Source organism: Microtus pennsylvanicus, chromosome 5, assembly GCF_037038515.1.
Source record: "Microtus pennsylvanicus isolate mMicPen1 chromosome 5, mMicPen1.hap1, whole genome shotgun sequence".
Classification (NCBI taxonomy): Eukaryota; Metazoa; Chordata; class Mammalia; order Rodentia; family Cricetidae; genus Microtus; species Microtus pennsylvanicus.
The window spans coordinates 118,987,906-119,009,384 of record NC_134583.1 but is presented as its reverse complement, the minus strand read 5'-3'; the positions used below and the strand labels follow the sequence as shown (position 1 = coordinate 119,009,384).

Here is a 21,479-nt window from a genome sequence, read left to right as displayed (position 1 = left end):
AGACCGGTGCTCACAGATTGTTAGAGATGGGTTGATTGGGATATCAGAATTAGCCAGTAAGGGCTAGAGCTAAGAGCCAAGCAGTGATTAAAAGAATACAGTGTCCGTGTAATTATTTCGGGTAAAGCTAGCCGGGCAGGCGGCTGGGGTGTTGGGGGACGCAGCCCCGCCGCTGCTCCTTATTACTACAATGACTAAATGACAGCCTTAGAATAATCAGACGTTTATATTTAGGCAGCTGTATAGGTCATGTGTGCATATATGAGTAAGCATTTATTGAATGATTTCAGCATGCTTTAGATTATAAAAATCTATCGAATCTTTAGAAATGTCTAGAAAGTGCTCTTACTCTGATTTAGTTGTCTTTGGCAGTGGGAATTCAAGAGTCTTTTGTCTTAGAACAACAAAGATCATCCCTTTTTGGATTCACAATGGGCTGGAGCTCCAATCCCCTTGCTGAGGTTTGTTAGGTATTTGACCTAGGAGACTCACTTAAGCTTCAGGGGTTTAGTTTTCCCTTTACAGATGGGATGACAGTGGCAAGAAAAAACAGATAGAGGACCCGACAATGTGTGACACGGAGCAGGTGCTCGTGGGCCATCTGTTCTTCCCTTCTATCTCCTCTTCTTCATATCCCTGCCTCAGTGTCCTGGAGTAACCTCCTCAACCGTAGCCTCTTCTGTTGTGTTCAGCTCCGTGCTCCTCCTGCCTCATTGCCTTAATCTGGGAGGGTGGCGACAATAGCTGCAACAGTTTCACTTGCATGGTACCAGTTGCCTCTCCACTAGTGAATCCACCAAAGTTTAATGAGTGCCTGTTAGTGAGTGAGGAGCGGGAGGTGTAGCATCTCCTACTCCGTTCAAGTTAGCATTCGTTCTTTGACAGCAGCGGCTAGCAGCAGCACTGTGGCAGTGGAGTGGGGCCTGGTGCCTTGTGTAACCTACGGAATTCTGGCTGTGCCTCTGAGGAATTTGACCATGCCGCATCTGTGGAAACCCCTTTGCCAGTATTGTGCTGCTGGAGGAGAGCGGTACCAGGGAAGTAACTGTTTCATCAGAGCTGCCCTAGGACTTGTGTAGGCCACTCTGACTCTCTGATCTTGCTCTGCTTTTCTCCTGAAAAGCACACATTGTTTGTCTTTGAGATCTTGTGGCCAGCAAAGCTTGGTTCAGAGATGGGGTCTTAGGCCTAAGGGGTGAGTAGAGAAACGGAAGGCAGAGATGGAAAAGGAGCAGAAGAGCCTTTGCCGGGGCCTCAGCATCATTTATTTGGACAGCAGCTACTCTACGTAACAAGTGCTTTGCTGTGAATTTTTGAAATAGTGGTCACACCCTTATGCAAATGTAAGAACCAGGGAGTTCTCCAAAGACAAGCAGTTCAGGCCCTTCCCACTCTGAAGTCTTGGGCATCCTAGAAATATTGTTGTTACTTGGAGGCTTCTCTTTCTTGCCTGGGTCTCTCTGTCCTTTAAGATCTAACTTACCTTAAAACCCCCACTGTCCAGCTGTTGGAGTGCTTTGACGTGGACTAGGACTACTCATTTGGCAATTAGATATAATGTTCTCAGTCGAACGGTGAGTTGTTGAGGCCTTTGTCATTTTCACATGGTTTACATTTATACCTCACTAATTCTCTTAGGGCAGTTGCTATCCATCCTGACTCACTGCTGCAGAGGATGTTGCATCAGCAGCAATGCACTAGCTAGAAGTGCACACCGTAGTCACTACATTAGAACGTATGCTGTGCTTTCCACTGCCTGCTGTGCAACAAGCTTGGGTGGTTTATTGTAGGTCAAAGTTTGAGAGCCTCTATTTAGGGAAGAACAGGTGCAGGGCCCCAGAAATCTGGTGGTACAGCCAGCTCCCCCATTACTGTCTGACTGAACTTAAGAAAAGGTTTTTTGTTTGTTTGTTTTTCTTCTCTCTCCTTGCAGTTCTTTGTTGTATAGGGTGCTAATGGATGCTCTATGTGTAGGGATGCATGTGGAATTCTGGGGAAAATAAATGGAGTGCTCCTCTAGTTAATTTAAACAATTTCGAAGATTAAGAGTGAAGAATGGCCCCCTTATGTTGCCCAAACTAGTTTTGAAGTCCTGGGCTCAAGTGCTGTTCCTGCCCTCTACCTCTCTAGGAAGGAGGATGTAGATGTGTGCCACTGAGCCCACCTTAGACAGGATTTTGATGGAAGGGGCTTTTCAGATGTCTAGATGTGTCACTGATGGTCTTTGAAGGTTTCTTAGGTGGGATGGTGTGACCTTGCCATGGTTTCTATGCTGTGCTCCCTCAGACTTCTCTGGGAGCAGGACATTGTAGGACATATTTTTGGGAAATATTCGCTTAGCAAAGGATGACTTAAGAATGCTTTTACGAAAACAGGCAGATCTCTGTGAGTTTGAGGCCAACCTGGTCTACAAAGTGAGTTCCAGGACAGCCAGGGCTGTTATACAGAGAAGCCCTGTCTCGAAAAATTTAAAAAAAAAGTTTTGAACCTTGAGGTTTTATGACCTTATAAATCATTGAGAATGAGATTTCCAGTGCAGATTAAGTCAGATACAATGTTAGCATTTATAATTTGCATGCGTGTGACTTATAGAGAAGTTGACGTTGAGATGGTACATAAATGAAAAGAGAAGAAAGGAGGACAAGACTGCCCCTGGGTGTGGTGAAGGAGAAGGTTTATTGTAGGTATGAGGGAGAGCATAGCCAGATGTGGGGATATCTGGTAGAGTCCAGAGTGAACCTGACCCTGAGCTGGACCATGTGAGAAGTGTGGAGCAGGAGAAAGGGGGAGTATCAGGGGACCAGGAGACCATGAGGCCAGGAAGGTAAAGCATAGACGAAAGGACTGGTAAGCAAAGTAGCTGGATTATATAGGCAAGGGCAGCCCAGTCCCTAGACTGGTGAAGTTTAGGGTAGTGGGTAGAGTATGCCAGATACAGACTAAGGGATTCTGGGAGAACCTGGCTGCCAGATCTGCCATAAGTGATCATATGGATACTGAGACGCAAACTCCTGGTCCTCAACAAGAGTAACTGGTGCTCTCCAGCCTCATGATGAAGCCATCTCTCCAGCCCCATGATGAAGCCATCTCTCCAGCCCCATGGTTTTATTTTTTCAAAAAGAAGCAAAATTATTATATTTTTTAAAGGAAGAAAATGGTACATTTGGATGAGGTGGGGGAAAACGAGGAAAGGAAAATGTCACAACTGAGCTTATCTGAGGCCTGGCAGGAAACATATGGTATATTCAAGTCAGGTAATTTAAGGAGATTTTAATCAGGGAGCTATTTTTAAAGGGTGTAGGCAGGAGTTGGGGGAAAGGCAGCAGCGGTAATGGTGACGCAGGATTTCTCTCTGTACCCAAGGCTTTCTCTGTGCTACACTCAATCATAACACCACTCAGGATAGGTGTGATGATGTCACACTTTGCAGATGAGGAAAGGAAACCTGAAGTAGGAGGGCCAGGCTTGCACTCTGCCCGACTGGGCCTGCAGGTAGACCCAGGCTCTCTCTCCTGAGGTACCCAACCTTTTGTCATCGCAAAATGGGCTTATTGAACTGCAGTCATAGCTGGGATGCATGTGGCCGGTACATCCTTTCTTCCTCTGTCTTCCCCTGTGTGCTGAAGTTTTGCAGACACTCATGTTCTGAGCTGGATGCCTGACAAGGGGGCGTCAGCAGATGAGAGCAGTGGTACCTTAGACAGGTATGTACATGAGCAATGAAAGCATGCAGGTTACATGCGGGAGAGAGTTATAAATATACAGTTGCATGGCCAGGTGGGCTGGGGCTGTGACAGCTGTCACTCATCCTAGAACTCTTTGGAGCAGACAGAAACAGTTAAAGGGTGTGAGTGAGACGCTTAGCTTGCAGAGGGGCTAGGAGGAGGAGAGGGAGGATGGTTAAGACCTGGGGCCCATCCCGGGAGGGCATGGCACCTGGAGGAGAATGAACGTGCTTACTGTTCATCTGGTGCCTTAGCCAACTGGAGAAAGGGTGGGCAGAGCGTTGGTAAAGGGGGTTTATGGGATGTGTTTTTGAACTGGTTTATTTGGTCCAAGCAGGCTTTTGCTAGAAGTTGAATAAAGATTAAATTTTTTTAAAAATAAAACTTACTTTTTATGTTAAATTATTTATTGTGTGAGTGTGTGCTTTTATGTGGAGGTTGGAGGGCAACTTGGGGGAGTCAGGTTCTCTCCTTCCCACGTGTTCTCTGGAGATCAAACTGCAGCAATCAGGCCTTGCGGCAAGCACCCTTGCCTCTTAGCCATCATTTGGCCACAGAGGTTTTTATTTTCTTCTTCTTCTTTTTTTTTTTAAAACTTCCTCCAGGAAGTTCCAGAGTATATGAATACTTCATTTCGCTTAACCACTAAGACAATTTCAATAGTTCTTCTGTGGGGTTCCCACATCAGTCTGGATTTGGGGTGGTCTTTAGCACTCAATTACAGTACTGCTCACAGTGAAATACCATCCATACCAAAACTAAAATGTAAGAAGATAAAATAACCCTCAGATGCGGTGCACAAGACCTGCCTTTGAAAACATCTGGGAGAAATAACAAGTTGTTTGGAAGACTGTGATTGTCAGATGGACCCCCACCTCGCCATCCACAGGGAATTTCTGGAGTAAACCTTTATTTCCTGTTGCTTCTACACAGCGGGACCTTCATGGAAATATTTCACATGTTTTCTCAGGCAGCAGGAAACTTTGAAGGGCAGGCAGGGCTGAGGTCCCACAGGTCTTTGCCCTGTACCAATACAGGGTGCATGGGGAGCCAGCCTAGCCTTGCTGCTTTGAAGCTGGGCCAGTTCCTTGCCCCAAAGTGCTGAAGACTCCAGCTCTCCACGGGTGCCATCAAGGCCAGGACTTGCCACACATTCAGCTCTTTCGAAAGACAGGCATATTTTTAAATGGTCTTAAATGTCAAACAGCCCCTATGCCCACCAACCTGCTCAACATCTCATAAATCACAGAATACATCTAATAGGAATTTTTAGAAATCAAGAATTCTAGTCAGTGGAATTCTTTCATCTTAAATCTCTTAAAAAAACCAGAACAAAGCAAAATAGTCATTGTTACAAAGGGCTTTTTGAAAGTTTATTTTAAATTCATTGAAAGAAACAAAATTATATTAAAAAAATTAAAGGACGGGCTGGAGAGATGGCTCAGCCATTGAGAGCACTAACTGCTCCTGCAAAAGACCTAGGTTCTATAACTAGCACCCACATGGCAATTCTCAATCATGTGTAACTCCATTTTCGGGGAATCCAACACCCACTTGTGGTTTCTCTGGGCACCAGGCATGTACGTGATGCATAGACATACATGCACCCAAGAAACTCATAGACATAAAATGTAACAATAAAACAATTAAAATAAAAATAATCTCTCAAATTAAAAGCCAAGAACAAAAAGAACAAGCTGGTAGTGTTTCCAAAGAGCCAAATCTAATTAGCTGTGGAGTGCAGTCTTTCCTAGCTTCTCAAACGGACAAGAACTCACCTTACCTATTTCTAAGGCATGAACATCACTAAATGAGTTAACTGTTTAGGCAGCAAAGCTTCAGCCCTCTAGTGGGAGTTGAGTAACATCAGAAGCTACTGCAGTTTATTATAACAAATTATAATGTTTCCCCCTTCCTTCTCCTCTCTCTCTATACTCCTTGCTCTCTTTCAGATTTACGGCCTCTTTTTTCTTTCTTTTTTTTTTTTTTTTTTTGGTTTTTCGAGACAGGGTTTCTCTGTAGCTTTGGAGCCTGTCCTGGAACTCCCTTGGTAGACCAGGCTGGCCGCGAACTCACAGAGATCCACCTGCCTCTGCCTCCCAAGTGCTGGGATTACAGGAGTGCGCTACCACCGCCCGGCCGGCCTCTTTTTTCATAAGCTGTTGTTACATACTTGCATGTATGTATTTCTAAATATATATGCATGTTTTCAGGGCTAACCACTTGGCATGGGGTAACCAATTGTGCTCTTTCCTTGGGAAGATTATTTTTCCTGCTCTTGGCATTTCTTTACATACACTAAACATCATATAAAATGGTTGAAATCATGGATCTGAATTTCAGAAATCTGGTCAGTATTTTAGTAAAGTCTTACTATGCCTTATTAAGAATCCCAAAGGGTCTGTGATTGAAAGGGGCTGGTTGCAGTAAGTGCTCTCTCTGCTCGTGCCGTCTTCAGCCACTCTTGTCTTGAAGCACCCTTGCAGGAGGCTCGGGTACAGCTAGAACTGTGCACTGCAGCTTCACTCCTGAACTCCGGACTGTCCACAAAGCACATCCCCTTTCTTCCTTTCCACTGTGGAACACATCGAGAAGCATCCTTATAAAACAGACGATTTTCCAGAGACCATGAGTGCAGCTTTCTTTGAAAATTGAGGTCTTGGCTTGGCATGGTGGTACATGTCTTTCATCCCAGCACTGGGGAGGCAGAAGTGGATGAGTCTCTGAATTCATGGCCATCCTAATCTGTAGAGTGAGTTCCAGAGTTACTTAGAGAGACTCTGCCTAAAAGCTGTTATAAAGAAGGAGGAGGAGAAGAAAAATGGAGCTCCTAAGTTCCTTTATCATGAGCTGTGTCGCTCTGAAGAGTGTGACATTTTAACATTTCACTTCCTGGCTGTGAAAAGATTGAACTACTAAATATAGAATGTGAAGGAGTTTGAGTTCAGTGTTTTCTGACCTCAACTTACACCTAGAAAGACGGTTTGTTTTGTATTGGTTTGTTTGTTTGTTTTTTGGTTTTTCGAGACAGGGTTTTCTGTAGCTTTGGTACCTGTCCCGCAACTAGCTCTTGTAGACCAGGCTGGCCTCGAACTCCCAGAGATCTGCCTGCTTCTGCCTCCCGAGTGCTGGGATTAAAGGCATTTGTTTGTTTTTAAAAGAGAAATCTGTGGTATGTGCTTTCTTGCAGTTATTTCTCATGGATAAGGCTAATCTATTGATGGTTGAATTTACGTTGTCATGCTGTGGCTCCTGGGAATTGGCTGCACAGTGGGGAGATCTAGTGTGCCACATGTGTGGCTGTATACACATTCCATTTTGTGTCCATAGGCTTCTGCAGATAAGTCACTGGGGCTGCCTTTTGTGGCTTGTCAGTTGGTTCAGACTTGTCTCTATCTATATATGTAAGGCTTATTGGCTTGATTCATTCAGATACCAAGTTCTGAAAAATTAGAATTTAGGGGAAAATTAATTACTGATACTAGAAGATGGAAACTGAACCCAAGATAGTGCTAACACGTCTGGGCTATATGAGGTAGCATGGGAAGCGGTCATTAATGTCCACAGTTGATGCTATCATACCTCACTATAAAAGTTGGGTTTCCCAGTTAACCAGAGGGTCTTTTTCTTATCCAGAATATTCTGTTAGTTCTTTGTGGATAGCAGGTGTTTGTATGTAGAAGAAATTTACACAGAGTATTTTCTGGTATCACTTCCTTTTTGTGTAAAATCAAATCAACTTCATATTTTATTATTCTTTACTACACCCAAGGATCCGTGTTAAATTTAGAAAGAATATTTGCAGTGAATAAAGAATTTCGGTTCTTTTTAAGCAAAGCATTTTCCCTATCACCTGTTCTGTAAACACAGAGGTAGAGCTTTTGGAAAAGCTCTTTCTCTGCGTCTGACCGTGTCCTCAATGGTGAGAGCTTGAGAGAGGTGAAGAGAAGCTTTGCTTCAGTCCTGGTTGGGTCCCACATTTAATGACCTTGTGGGCAGTTTCCCCTTTCTTACTCAGACTGCTTTTTCACTAACGTAGTGAAAATGCCCAGAGGAGCCATTTCTAATGTGTTCTAACGAGGACAGCTGTTACTGATGGGCTTTTACAGTAAGATCCGGGAATCGAACTCAGGTCAAAAGTGTGCGACAAATGCTATCTTGCTATAAAAGTAATATGCCTTCCCAAAAGGTCTTCAGTGTGCTTGTCCAGCTCGCGCTAATGCTCAAAGAGGAGCCATCTTGAATAGATTTCACCAACTTATATGTACCTTAGGCTCATGCATTTTACATACACTATCACCCTTAAGTCTCTTCCAGGTTCCAGTTTGAACAATTTGAACAGAGACCTGAGACTGCAAACCTGGCCACTTGGGCAGATGGGATGTTTACACAGCATAGATATTGCCAGGGTTATTTCTTAAGTACAACAGTGCTGTTCTGTTTGAGTAGTTGTTACCTGGGGTCGCCTTGCCCATCTGGCAGAATTATGCTTTTCTCAAAAAGAGAACTAGGTGCTGTTTGGCAGGTCAGGACTTAGCATTGGTTGTAACCCTGTTCTGTCCCCCGAGTTGCCTGTTAAGAGCCATGCTCTTTGGAGATGGGTCTAATGTCCAGTCCTGATCAACAAGCATTTACATTCAAGCTTTGCTTATCTCTATCAGGCCTGGTTAGCACACTAATCTTTGCAGTGTTTTGGAGGCAGCTAAGTTCTACTTTGTGTGGTTTAATGTCTCCTAAGCAAACCTATTAATAAATCCTTTATAACATCGATTCTCTTTACTTTCAGTTTCTACCTCACTACCTGATAAAGCCATAGCCTCTATTCTTTTTTGGGGGGTGGGTAGGTGAGTGAGTGTTGAGACAGGGTCTCACTATGTAGCCTGGCCTGGAGTTCACTGTGTAGATCAAGCTGGCTTCAAACTCACAGAGATCCCTCTGCCTGCTTCTTCCTCCCAAGTTCTGGGGTTTTAAAGACACGTCATGATGTCATGACAACCAGCATAGCCTATAGCCTATGTTCTCCTTCTTTTCTTTTCTTTTTTGGTGAGACAAGATTTCTCTGTGTAACCCTGGCTGTCCTGGGACTCGCTCTCCCTTTGTCTCCTGGGTATTGGGATTAAAGGCGTACACCTCTATTCTGCCTATATTCTGAATCTCTGTGTGTGCCTCTAAGGGAAGAAGACAGTATGACAAGCAGCAGCCTTGTCTTTTTAAAGGAAAGAGCCATATTATTAAAGGCCATGTCTCCTAAAAAGGGGACGTTTCTTATGGCACTGTTCTGGGCCCATCTACTTAGGGGTCCTCCATCTTGATTAACCCTGATGTCCTGCTAGTACCTCAAGAAAACTGCCTCTCTTAAGACTTTGGCCCAAGATGGCCACACCCCACTGCCAGCCCCACTCGCACCGCTGCCAGAGCTAAAAGAGCCCTGTGCTTCCTGGAACTGGGAACATCTCTGCCACAGGAGTTGACAGAGTCAAGTCAAAGGAGGAAGCTGCTGGATTCACAGGGTTCTTGGGGTTGGAAGGTGATGCCCGTGGTATAACTGAACAGAATTTTAAAACACTTTCTGTTTTCCCCAAACCTTGATTTTTTTTTACCCCCACATTCTTTCTTTATTTTATTTTTTATTTATTTATTTGAAACAAGGTTATTCTGTGTAGTCCTGACTGTCCTAGAACTCACTTTGTAGACCAGGTTGGCCTAAAACTCAGAGATCCTGAGTTCTGGGATTAAAGGTATGTACTGCCACATATGGCCTGTTTATTTATTTGTTTTTAAATTTTTGCTTTCAGCTGAAGCCTTCACTTAGAGCCCCCAGATTTCCAGTGTTAGAATCTGTGCTGCATAGGTTCTCAGAGGCGACCAGTTGGAAGAGGTCTCCACTGGTTCTCATTTCCTTTCCAGGATGACAGGGGCCACTCAGAGCTACTCAGGCCACATTGGAAGCTTCTGTTTACTGTCACTCTCTGAGGGTATCACATGGCTTTAAAAATAAAAAGCATCAGCTTGCCATTAAGCGACCTCTGAGCCTTAGATGGCAGGCCTGTCAAGGACAGCGAGTGATCCCCGGAGTGCAGGGTGTGGTGCCACTCCGAGATTTGTAGGAACTGTGGAAATGTGTTGAGTCGTTTGTTTAGAACATTCTCCAGGTCACCATTAAAACATGAATTTAAAAACAAGCGGGATGTGGAAGGACCCAAAATACAGTGTAAGTTTCAGCTTTGGAGTTCAAGGCAGGCTTTCATAGCAAGGGAGAAAATACTATACATACATTATTATCATAACCAGATAATATAACAAATTATAGCAAAAATCACATGAGATGGTTTTATGTTTTAACTGTCTTTGTCTAAAGAAACTATTGTTTTTGAGTAATGGGACCGTGTTTAGTGGAAATTGGAGAAGTTGGGAATTTTAAGAGTTGATGCAATGAACAAGGAAGGTTGGCACGAAATCCTACTCCTAGTTGTTGGTCCTTGGTGGCTGATGGGGAAGGAAGAGTAGGTTTTGAGAATGTGAGTGGGTTTACATGCTCCAGTGGATGGCCACGCATTTGAGAGTATCTGGGCAGCACAAATTGGAATCAGTGGTTTAAAAAAAATGAGAATACAAAGTTGGGCTAGTAGGAAAGTAGGGTGGATCTGTGAGGAGTTTGGGGAGACGGGGTGAATGTGATCAAAATGCATTGATGAATGTCTGAAGGAGTTGATTGAGGAGAGAATTTGCTGCTTTATGAATTTAGCCCTCACACTATTACAGGATTATATGGCAGGATGTAAACGGAGAGTTAGAAATAAGCAAAACATTTGCCCTTTTATATTTTGGTTTTTTGACACAGGATTTCTCTGTGTCCTGGAACTCACTCTCTATCAGGCTGGCATCATAGAGATCTGTTTCTCTCTGCCTCCCGAGTGCTGGGATTAAAGACTTGCACCACCACTGCCCAACTAAAAAAACACTGCTTTTTATGTTGTATCAACATTTTAACGGTTTTGGTCGTTATGGATTATGATATGAAATGGCCTCACGATAAGGTCCCATTTGAATTCTTTGCTTTCCCAAACATCTAGCTGAGACATGTAGAGATAAAACATGCGTGTGCTTTTACTAATTTCTCATTTGCAGCCAGTGCCAGGATGCATGCAGATGGGATGGCAGTCGTGACTGGCAGGCCCTGGGAGTGGAGCTGAACTCACACACTGTTTTATTCGGTGTAAACATTTTGCAGGAGAAGAAGGGAAAAACTGTTTCCTTGCTTAAATGAAAGCCTGACACAGTCAGTCAGTGCAGTTTATAAATACTATTTAAATCAGTGGGACCAATTCCTAGACATCCCCAGCTCTGTGTGATGGCTCAGGTTTGGGCATGGACATTGAATGTGTGTTGTATACATACTTGGTTATATTGATCAGTGTTTCTCAAACTGCAGCCTATAAAGTGTGTCTTCCAGGAATGGAGATTGCAGGGTTCTGCAGCCGGCTGTCTGGGAGCAGACCCTACAAGTGTTTCAGAGCAGCTTCCCAAGCCTGCAGTGTGAGCATTTTCTCGACAGACACATCAGCAAAAAAATTCAGATTGAGTTGTTTTCTAGTTGGAAATGTTTCTTAAATCTACAGAGTTCAAATTTATGCCGAAAAATTGAGAGCAAAACTGACTGATTTTGAGCCCATAATTTTACTAATATATGAATGAGATTTGAAATTTCAAGTCATTGTATGTATACTGTGTCCTCAATTTGAGCAATTAAGTTGATTTTTTAAAAGAACAAGTTAAACATTTAGTGGAAGGACACAATTAGAGTACTTTTAAAAATCACTGCGGTTTTTCTGACTTCTGTAATTTTTCAAGTAGCAATTTAAAATACATTTTACTGTCTATTAGAAACCTTGTATTTGAGAAATCATTTACTATTAAGCTACCTGTGAATTTATAAAGCAGGGGACTGCTAACTTTAGAGAGGGGGGATGAAGACCTGTGTTTTGGCAAAGCTCATTACCACTGCTGAACTCAGTAACAATACGATATAATTTATATCGCATAAAGTTAAGCCGCTGTCCATTTCTGGGGGGAGGGATGACTTTATGAGTGTCTTCCAACCCTATACTTAACGTAAAGCATCCCTTTGGCATGACTTCTGTACTGAAATCCAAACCAAAGAGGAAAGTTTGAGTCTGGTCATATTTTGTGTTAAGATATTACTGGATTTTTTTTTGCTACTTATTTGTTTTTTTATTTTTTAATTGGTTTTTTTGAGAAAGGGTCTTTCTACATAGCTCTGGCTGTCCTGGAATTCACTCTATAGACCAGGCTGGCCTGACACTCACAGAGTTCAGCCTGTCTTTGCCTCCTGAGTGCTGGGATTAAAGGCCTATGTCACTGTGCCTGACTAAGATGTTATAGTTATATAATTTATCTTTAAGAAACAAAATCATCAGGATGTATATATGAAGAAAAACAGTCACTCTGATTATCTTTGACTCAAAAAAACCAAAAAAATAAAAAAGGGTTTCACATGACATATCTGTGTGTGAGTGAAACTTCTCCATTAAAGCCAGGATCTCATTATGTAGCTCAGACTGGCTTGTCTTCCTGTCTCTTGTCCCGTTATATGTGACCCACCATGCCCAGCTTGAATGGGAGGTGTTTGTTGGTTTGTTTTGGGATGGAGCCAGGACCTTGTGCATGCTAGGCAAGCACTCTACTGTTAAACTACACCCCCGGCCCTATAACTTGATAGTGTCACTTGCGTAGATTTTACTAGCAGAGAATAAATAAAATAAGGCGTAGGTTAAATTTAGAACATCAGTTCGTGAATAATTTGATATGTATTTAAATCTCTCTAAGTGTACCCAAAATATATGGTACAGTTGAGATAAATTATCTTTATGTAACGCATCAGTATGTAAATACATATCAGTAAAAAGCAGTAAATACACGTCAGTAATAATCTCCAACTTTAATAATTTAATAATGGGTCTTCAGCACGGCCTCCATAAGGATTATCGGAGCCAGAGTAAACATTGATCCACTTCTTATTCGTTGTTTCGTTTGTTGTTGCCCCTCTCCGACCGTCCTGTCTTCCTCTTTATTTAATCCTCTCTAATGGCAGTGGGGGGAGGGGAGCAGTCAGAACCCCCAGTACATCCCCTGTGTCTTGCCAGATGACATTTCTGCTTCTCCGCTCCTTAGATGGAAGGGCCGCACTCCAGGATGACATCCTTATCTTTCGGCCAGTTGCCTTCCCGCCCCGAGATCTGGGTTCCCATGATCCAGGCACTCTATTTATTTTCTTAGCTAGGAATTTCCAGAGCCCCAGCTGGGGTGCCCTTTGCCTTCCCCAGCAGCTGGCTTCGATTTAATGAGCTTGCTGAGTTGAGTGGCCAAGGAAGGGTTTCCCTCGCTGGAAGGACTGACGGTGTTTCCTGTAAAGTAAGTAAATGCCTGTGTCTGGGTGGCTCCAGGAAAGGGCCTTCCCAGACGTCTCCCTTGTGATCGGGGTCTAGGGCACAATCCTCAGCCTTCCTGCTCTGTTCTTCTTTAGTTTGAGGATAACCAGCAGTGAAGAAGGAATGTATTTCAAATCACACACATGCACCTTTTCAGTCCCTGGAATTTTTTAGTTCCTTGTCCACTGGGGACAGTTGAGCAAGCCTGTTGGTGAACCTGCATTGTCCTTCTGGATTTCCAGTTACCCGGGGCCCCATTGTTCTGATTCTCCACTTTCCAGTTTGCTGGTTGGACGGCAGAGCTGTGCTTTTAGCAGATGGGAGAGAGCTTCAAGGGCTTCAGTGCCACTTTGAGAGTTCAGATGGTTTTCATTTCTGCGTTTAGCGAGGGCTTTAGGCACGTTTTAGGTTCCCCCTAAATATTTATATTTATTACATATTTGTAGAATTTGTATAAATATTTATTACATATTTATAGAAGAACTTGGTTTTGCACTGTTTTGATTGAACAGAAGAAGGTCCACAATTGCAGGCTTCTGGAACTGGGTTTCCTTAAGCAATGTCATATAGTCACCAAAGCCCATACACCCTGCGGCTCCCTGTGAGCAGGAGAGAACCAGCCCCAGAGATGTCAAGTGACATTCTTCTGAAGGAATTTCACTGCCTGCTTACAGAGGGAATGAGGGCTCTCATATAGGACCTTTACCCTTTCCCACATCGCTAAGACTTTACAAAAACACTGTTAACATTTTTCTATGGTTTGTTCCAGATAAACAAGATATACTATAAATTCTATAAATTTAACAGTGACATATAGTGGGATTTTTATTTTATCTAATTTTTTATCCAGGATTTCATGTAGCCCAGGCTGGCTTCAGTGTAGCTGAGGAAGATGTTGACCCCCCCCCCCCCCCCCGCCCAATTTTTCTGCCTCCAGTTCTGTAGAACTGGGATTATAGGCAGCAAAATGTGATTTGAATGATTTGAAAATCAGAAGCAACAATGGTTACGGATTCGTCTTGGTTAATGTTTACTTTTTACAAACAGGAAAAGGTAATTTATTCCTTTAGTACTTATGTATCAGATTTTATGTTCAGATATATGTTGGTGGTTTTTATTTTATTTTATTTATTTTGGGTTTGTTTAGTTTTATTAGGGAAGAAGAAATGCCACAGTGAAACTTAGGAAACAATTCAGAAACGACTTTAGTGCTCTTGTGATTTCAGAACAGCCAGTGATACAATCAGACACAGGCGCCCGTCTTCAGGTTCATTGTCTAGAAAGTACAGCCTGGCCCCAGGCATAGCATCACCTCTAGTCTATGTTGTTGACTTGGCTGCCCCTTGCTCTATGGTAAGTGCTTGTCAGGGAGTTCAGGGGAGTGTGTATTTGGATGTTTTGTTTTCTTTCAGGGAGTGGTGTATGTATGATAATGTGTATGTGTAGTATGTATATGTATGGAAAACACATGTGTCATGGCACATGTGAAGATGAGAGAACAGCTCCCACCCCTTTTGAGTTAAGGACCTTCCTTGTTCACTTCTGTGTTCTCCTGTCTCTGTCTTCCTGTAGGAGTGCTGGTATTACAGACGTGCACTATCCTATCTGGTGTTATATGGGTTCTAGGCATCCAAATTCACCTAGGTTTGAGTGGCAAACACTTTACACACTGAACCATCTTCCCAGACCCTAACGGTGCATTTTTTAAAAAAAATCTCAGCACATGGCTCAGAACGTAATAGCTCATTGCATTCCTAAATCTCAAAATTCTTTGTTAAAAGAAATCAGTTGATTGATTGATTGATTAATTAATTGTATGTTAACTGGAAGAGGTACTCACATTTTGTTGTACATATGGAGATCAGAGGACAACTTTTGGGAACCTAAAATTCTAAGATGCTCAGAGTTCTACCTAAAAGACAGATAACGTTGGCTGGATGTTTCTCCCAGCCCCCATTGAAATCAGTGATTAACCTTTGGCACAGAAGGCCAAGGACTTTGCTGTCTTTAACCTGCAAACTCCTGTACAAATGTGGCTTCTGGCTGGAGTTACCACAACGCCTGAGTTAAATATTCTCTGCCTAAGGCAAAAAAGCCTTCGTTCCTGGCAGTGACTTTTCCTCTTCATGCTGGACCCAGTGGGTTGCTTTACGGTTAAACAGTGACTAAAGAAGCATTTCATTAACCAGAATTTCCACTCATCTCCAGCTCTCTTCTGCTTTTGGAGGTCGAGGGAGACAAGAAGAAAACAAACCAATCATGTTAACATGCAGTCATTTATGAAGTGCTTCCTGTGTGCCTAGCAGTGTGTTGCACAGATAAGTGGACCCAAGTCCTTGCCACCCGGGCCTTAATGCTTGCTGTTTTACTCGTTTGGCTTGTGGGGACAGAGTTTACAGTGGTAGCAGAGCCAATGTGAAGCATCTTCTCTGCTGGGTACAGCTGATGTGGAGTTTACTGTTCTCTCCGTGAAGATCTCGCACTCCTGCCTCTGCTCTCTTCTAAAGCTAATGGTGGAAGGGAGGGCTCTTCTCCTGCAGTGTCTTTTGAGTGTGTAGTTTCTCTCTGTGTGTATGTGCTTGCGTGTGTGTGTGTGTATGTGTGTGTGTGTGCGCACGCGCGCGTGTGTGAGCTAGATAGAGGCTAGTATCTTCATTCTCTCTCCACATTATTTCTTTATGATTTTTTTTACTATTTTTAAATTATATGTAGATGCGTTTCTCTGCTTGTGGGTATGTGCACATGAGCACACATGCCCTTGGAGATCAGAGGTGTGCAATGTTCTGGAGCTGGAGTTACAGAGGGTTGTGAGGTTGCCTGACATGGTGTTGGGAACTGAACTCATCCTCTGGAAGAGCAGCAAGTGCTCTTAGTCACTGAGGCTTCTCTGGCCAGTTCTGCCTTATTTTTGAGAAAGGATCTCTCGCCTACCTTATTATTTGAGAAAATATCATTCATTATTTGCATACTTTAGATGGCAAACCTTAGGGTTCCTCGTGTCTGCCCCATAGACTCGAGGTTACAGGCATGTGCCTGCACACCTGACTTTTATGTGAGTGCTGGGGATCTGAGCTCAAGTCCTCATGTTGGTATACTGATAGGGTCACATGTGGCCCAGGCAGGCCTGCTACTTGGTATGCAGCTAGGAATGCCCCTGTGCTTCTGATTTTCCTACTTCTACCCACTCCCCCCAATACTGGGATTACAGATGCATGCCACCACACCCAGCTTTGTCCAATTTCTTATGCTCACTTATGGTGTGAGTTGTGGAGACTTGGTAATTTGGGGTTGAGAACCATTCTCTTGAACATTTTATTAGCTTAAAATTGATCCTGCGAACATCTCTAACTCGGTTAGCCTTGTGTTCTGTTTTGGTGAGTTTGCTCTGTTTTCAGTTTTTCTACTTAGCGTCTTTGAGTTCTACAGGATTGTCAACACCTTTTATTTCTTGGTGATTTTCTTGTCAGTCATCAAAGCAATTGTGTGGCGGGGGTGGGGGGGGCGGAAGCCTTCCTAGGGCAGCAATAGCAGAATGAGATTTAGGGAGCATGTCCAGATGATGAAATTCTTTCTGAATGGCAGCTTTTGCTACAAATAAGCAAAAGAAGACAAATGTAGAAATTGTCACTTGTGGTTGCTGTAATCAAGGCTTCTACGCAGCTTTTCAAAACCAAATTGCAGGGAGCTTCCCTCCCGGGCAGAGGATGCTTGTGCCCTTGGGAATTTTCATATGCACCTCATAAAAAGCACCAGGCGTCGATGTGACTGCCTGTGACTGCCTCATACCCTCTGTCCCCTCAGTCCCCACTGCTGGTGTGCATTCTGCATGCTTCTCAGCAACACTGAATCTTGGATTAGAAACCTTTCATGGAACTCATCTTGAACTTGGTGGCCTGATAGAATGTGTTCAAGGCCATTTTGTGATGTCTCCCTGACATAATTTCTGTGTACTATTCTGTACTGCTTCCTTGTGTTCTGCTCTGTGAGCTGTATTAGAAGCCTCTGTGGGAACTCTGGCTCAGGTACCACGAGAACAGCTTGTTAGGACCAGAAGGTGTAGGAGACAAGTTTACCTGCAAATCAGGCAACACTTGCCAGTAACATCTGTGAGGGGAAGCAGGCACCTCACTTGTTATGTAAGTTAATTCACAGAGAGAATCATATTAGGAAAAGGCAGAGCATGTTACCTTATAAGGGAGGAAGAAGAGAGCAAGTTGTGACTGAGCTTTTGTGTGTGTGCGCGCGCGTGCGTGTGCGTGTGTGTGTGTGTGTGTGTGTGTGTGTGCGCGCGCGCTTGTGTGCAGGGGAAGAGGGTACTGGGAATGGAAGCCTCTGAGTTATATCTAGGCTAGTAGTCTTTTCTTTCTTTACATGTAGAATATCTCCTCTCTGAGGCCAGGCCCTATGTGTAATCTTAGTTGACAAAAGTGACTGTTCGCTGCCGCAGCTAGATAAAAAACCCCTGGCGAAAGCCATCTGTATATGCTCTGAGCAGTCTTTGTGTAGGAGGGACACCTTGCTTTAGGTAGATACTGTTTTACAACTTTACATTTACTTATTTTATATTTTTAAATTGTTATGCACATAAATATTTTCCTTGTGTGAAGCTATATGTATCATGTGCATGCTCGGTGCCCACAGAAGTTAGAGGAGGGCTTTGGATCCCCTAGAACTGCAGCTGTGGATGCTTGTGAGCCACCATGTGGGTGTTGGGGATTGCACCCAGTTCCTCTGCAAGTGCTCTTAACAGCTGAGCCATCTTTCTATCCCCAACAGTTTGACTCTTCAACAGGTATTGCAGTTGTTACTGAGACTCAGTTTTTTTCCATTGTAAGGAGGTGTTTTCAGATCAGAAATGACATGTAAAGTGGGCGGTTCCCAACCAGCTTTGGGGAAACAGTTCGTCGTTTGTCCAGTAGTGAGCATGCAGCACTTCACATGCACGTACCATGTATCTATCCATAGTGATAGCTTGGTTTCTTTCCTTCTTTTTTACGGGGGTGGGCATCTCATTTATTTATTTATTTATTTTATTTATTGGTTTTTTTTTTTGAGACAGGATTTCTTTGTAGCTTTGGTGCCTGTGGGGTGATTGATTGATTGATTGATTGATTGATTGAGTTTTTCGAGACAGGGTTTCTCTGTAGCTTTGGTGCCTGTCCTGAAACTAGCTCTTGTAGACCAGGCTAGCTCGAACTCACAGAGATCTGCCTGTCTCTGCCTCCCGAGTGCTGGGATTAAAGGCGTGCACCACCACCACCCGGCCATTGGTTTGGTTTCCTGAGACCTGTTCTTTCGAGAGGACAGTTACATGGGGCTCTTTCATTGCCCAGTTTGGGAGGGTAAGAGCTGGGAAGCTCCTGTAATTGGTAAAGCCTGGTTTTGGGTGTGGATAGTAGTACTAACATCCACCTCAGCTGTTGTCCAGACAGTAACAGAGGATTGGAAGGGCCAGCCTAGTGCCTTCTCTGTTAGAACACTTCTCCTATTACCCCACAGTTAGCACGCAAATACACATTTTTGAATTTAACCTTGAGAACAATTTATTAAATTAGGTATTATTAATCTCTTTATAAATCAGTAAAATGAAGCAGACAAATTAAACGCTTTCCTAATTTAAACAGCCCTGGCTAAGTTTGGTCCAAATCTGTTTCTTCTGGCTCTGGCCAGCTTCCAGCAGCTGCCAAGCACTGCCTGAAGCTCAAGTCAGAATGGGTCCCAGATACCAAATAAGCCAGAGTCACGCTGCCCGGAACCTAGATGTTGCTTTTGTTGTACATAAACACATGTGTATTAATTATGCATATTAAAGAACTAATGATGTTATATGCCCTACTATTTCAGACAATCTTGTTTCATAGATGACATAAATTTAAAATAAATACTTTGGTTGGTTATTTGTTTTCAGCTTTGTACTATCTTGAGTCTTTTGGAGGTTTTATTCTTAAAGAAAATCTACCTCAGGAATTGACATTATATTATCAGATGCTTGGATACAGATTTGATATCTGATTTTTTTTTTAAAAAAAGGGAGGAGGGATTAGAGAAAAGGAGGTAATATTATCCTGTGTGCGCAGTAGGAGTGGGGCAGCTTCATGGTTAAAACAGTTACACACTAACGATCCTTGACTTCATAGTGCGAATTCGGGGGCTATTGATTTTGGGCCTGTGTGTATAAGTTCCACTTCAGTTATTAAACATTTAGAAGGGAGGTCTTCACAGAAAAGATAATGTTTTCAGTATTTCGTATTGACTTTGGGGTAAGTCTGTATACTTGCAGTGAAATTTGAAAATTTAAGGAAAACAAGCAATTTTTGAATAAGCCAGTCTTATGAATTGAGGCATTTAGGTTATTATGTATTTGCAAAAGACACAAAGTCTTTTTTAGTGAATGGAGTCTGTGTTCTCTCATTCCTGAGCATGGTGTTGCCTACACTGTAAAGGTCTGTGTAACGTAGGCTGTGGCGAACAAGTTGCCTCAGGGATTTCCTAGCTTGGGAGCTGGAGCTGTGTGGGACTGTCTGTGAGAGCAGACAGCTCTGCTGCGTGGGGACCCACCCTGCTGCCATTCATGAACTGCAGTGGCCCCTGTTCAAAGACTTTCCTAGGCTTGTTTTTCTGCCTCACACAGTACTTACTGTTTAGTCTCATTTACCTGCGTGTGGCCCAGCCCTGACCCTCCAGGGAACAGACGATGCTTCCATGGTGATTTCTCAGTGGGTTCACACTGTACAGTGACCCCTTCAGAAAGAGTGGGGTGGCTCTGTCCCGGGCTCGCCCTTCTTTCAAGGTTCTGTATTTATAAATCTTTGTAATGACACTTTGCTTTTATCTAATGAGTTTGGGAATCTGCCCTGTTTTGAATTCTCTAGATTGTCTAAGGGAAGAGCTCCAAATTCACTGGATGCCACAGTCAGGCAGCTTTGTTTGGTTCTGTAGACGTGACCATATTTGGGAAACACAAATGAGCCAGTTTTCACTTTTAGGGCTTGTCTTGGTTAACAATGCATGGCTAAGAATCCCTGTATGCCCCGAGTGGCACATACAAAGAGGTTTCGAAGTTGCTCAGGGCTCTGGAATGCTCCAAGCAGAGGAGCAGGGAATTGGCAGAGGGCAAGGTTGGGGTCTAAGGGAGGGACTGTGTGTGTTGTCACCTGGCAATTCCTGGAACTCTCTTAAAATGAAATATTTGGTGCAGTTGCTTCTTTAGGAAGTCTGGCAGAACCTTCAAGTCATTCTGTGGCCCCTGAGTCCTCATAAGGACTACACTGGAGGAGCCTGGCCTCACAAGCAAAGGCAGTTGATCTGATTTATATTAGAATTCTGAACTTGAGATCGCTGCTATTAATCCACTGGAAGAAGGTATTGAGACAAGATTATAAGCAACACTTTTCAGTGTATCTGCTAGAATATTTTCTCTTGAAAGTTCTAAAGGTTACACAGTTATATATCAGATATCAAGTATGAGCTAAGAAAATGAATTTTGATGAAGAAAATTGTCTTTCAGGTTGAACACCCGTGATCTTGAAGCCCTAGCTGAAATGCTCTAGAACCTAAAACTCCTTGACTGCTAACATGACCAAAGACCTCATGTGATGGGTTGCAGTTAAATGTAAACATGCTGAAAATATCTACAGTTGGCTTAGGCATTAGGTGCAACGCAACACCAGTGAATTCCGTGTAGCCCTTAGATCCCTCATTTATCCTATTTGCAAACACTCAAAAATGTAAAAATCCAGAGTACTTTAGTTTCACACATTTCAAGTGAACAGTTTTAATGGTGGTTTTGTTTGCTTGTTTTTGGTTTATTTTGTCAACTTGACACAAACTAGAGTCAACTGGGCAGAGGGCCCCTCAGATTGGCTTATGAGCATTTTCTTGATTTCTGATAGGTGTAGGAAGGCCTATCCCGCTGTGGGTAGTGCTATCCGAACCCTAGGCAGGGGCCCTGAAAGCTTGGGAATGGACCACCTTGTCAAAGTGTGCTGCACATAGTTAGGGTGTCGGAAACACATGCAAGGAGGCAGAACTGGAGGAGTCACTCGACTGTGCTCTTCTGGGTCCTGTGGCATGTTAAGATCATTGTTTTCTACAATGGGACCTTTGGGATAAGTTTAGAAATTATGCAGTTGATTAATCGAAATTTTTTATATTTATCCATTCTTTCATTCTTCCTAGTTGCACTTTGTCCAGATTGTCACTAGAACTGTCTGGCTTTGATACATCTTCTGGGCACACCTCTCATCCTACATCTGTGATAGTCTTAGAGACAACAGTAGGGCCAGACATTGTCCTCGTGCATAGG

At 43.2% G+C, this 21,479-nt stretch overlaps 1 protein-coding gene across 50 annotated transcripts in view; it reads left to right on the top strand.

Moving 5' to 3' along the window:
• Nucleotides 1-21,479, top strand: part of Sorbs1 (sorbin and SH3 domain containing 1) — a 221,768-nt gene that overhangs the window by 82,179 nt on the left and 118,110 nt on the right. The gene's annotated exons all lie outside the window — the stretch shown is intronic.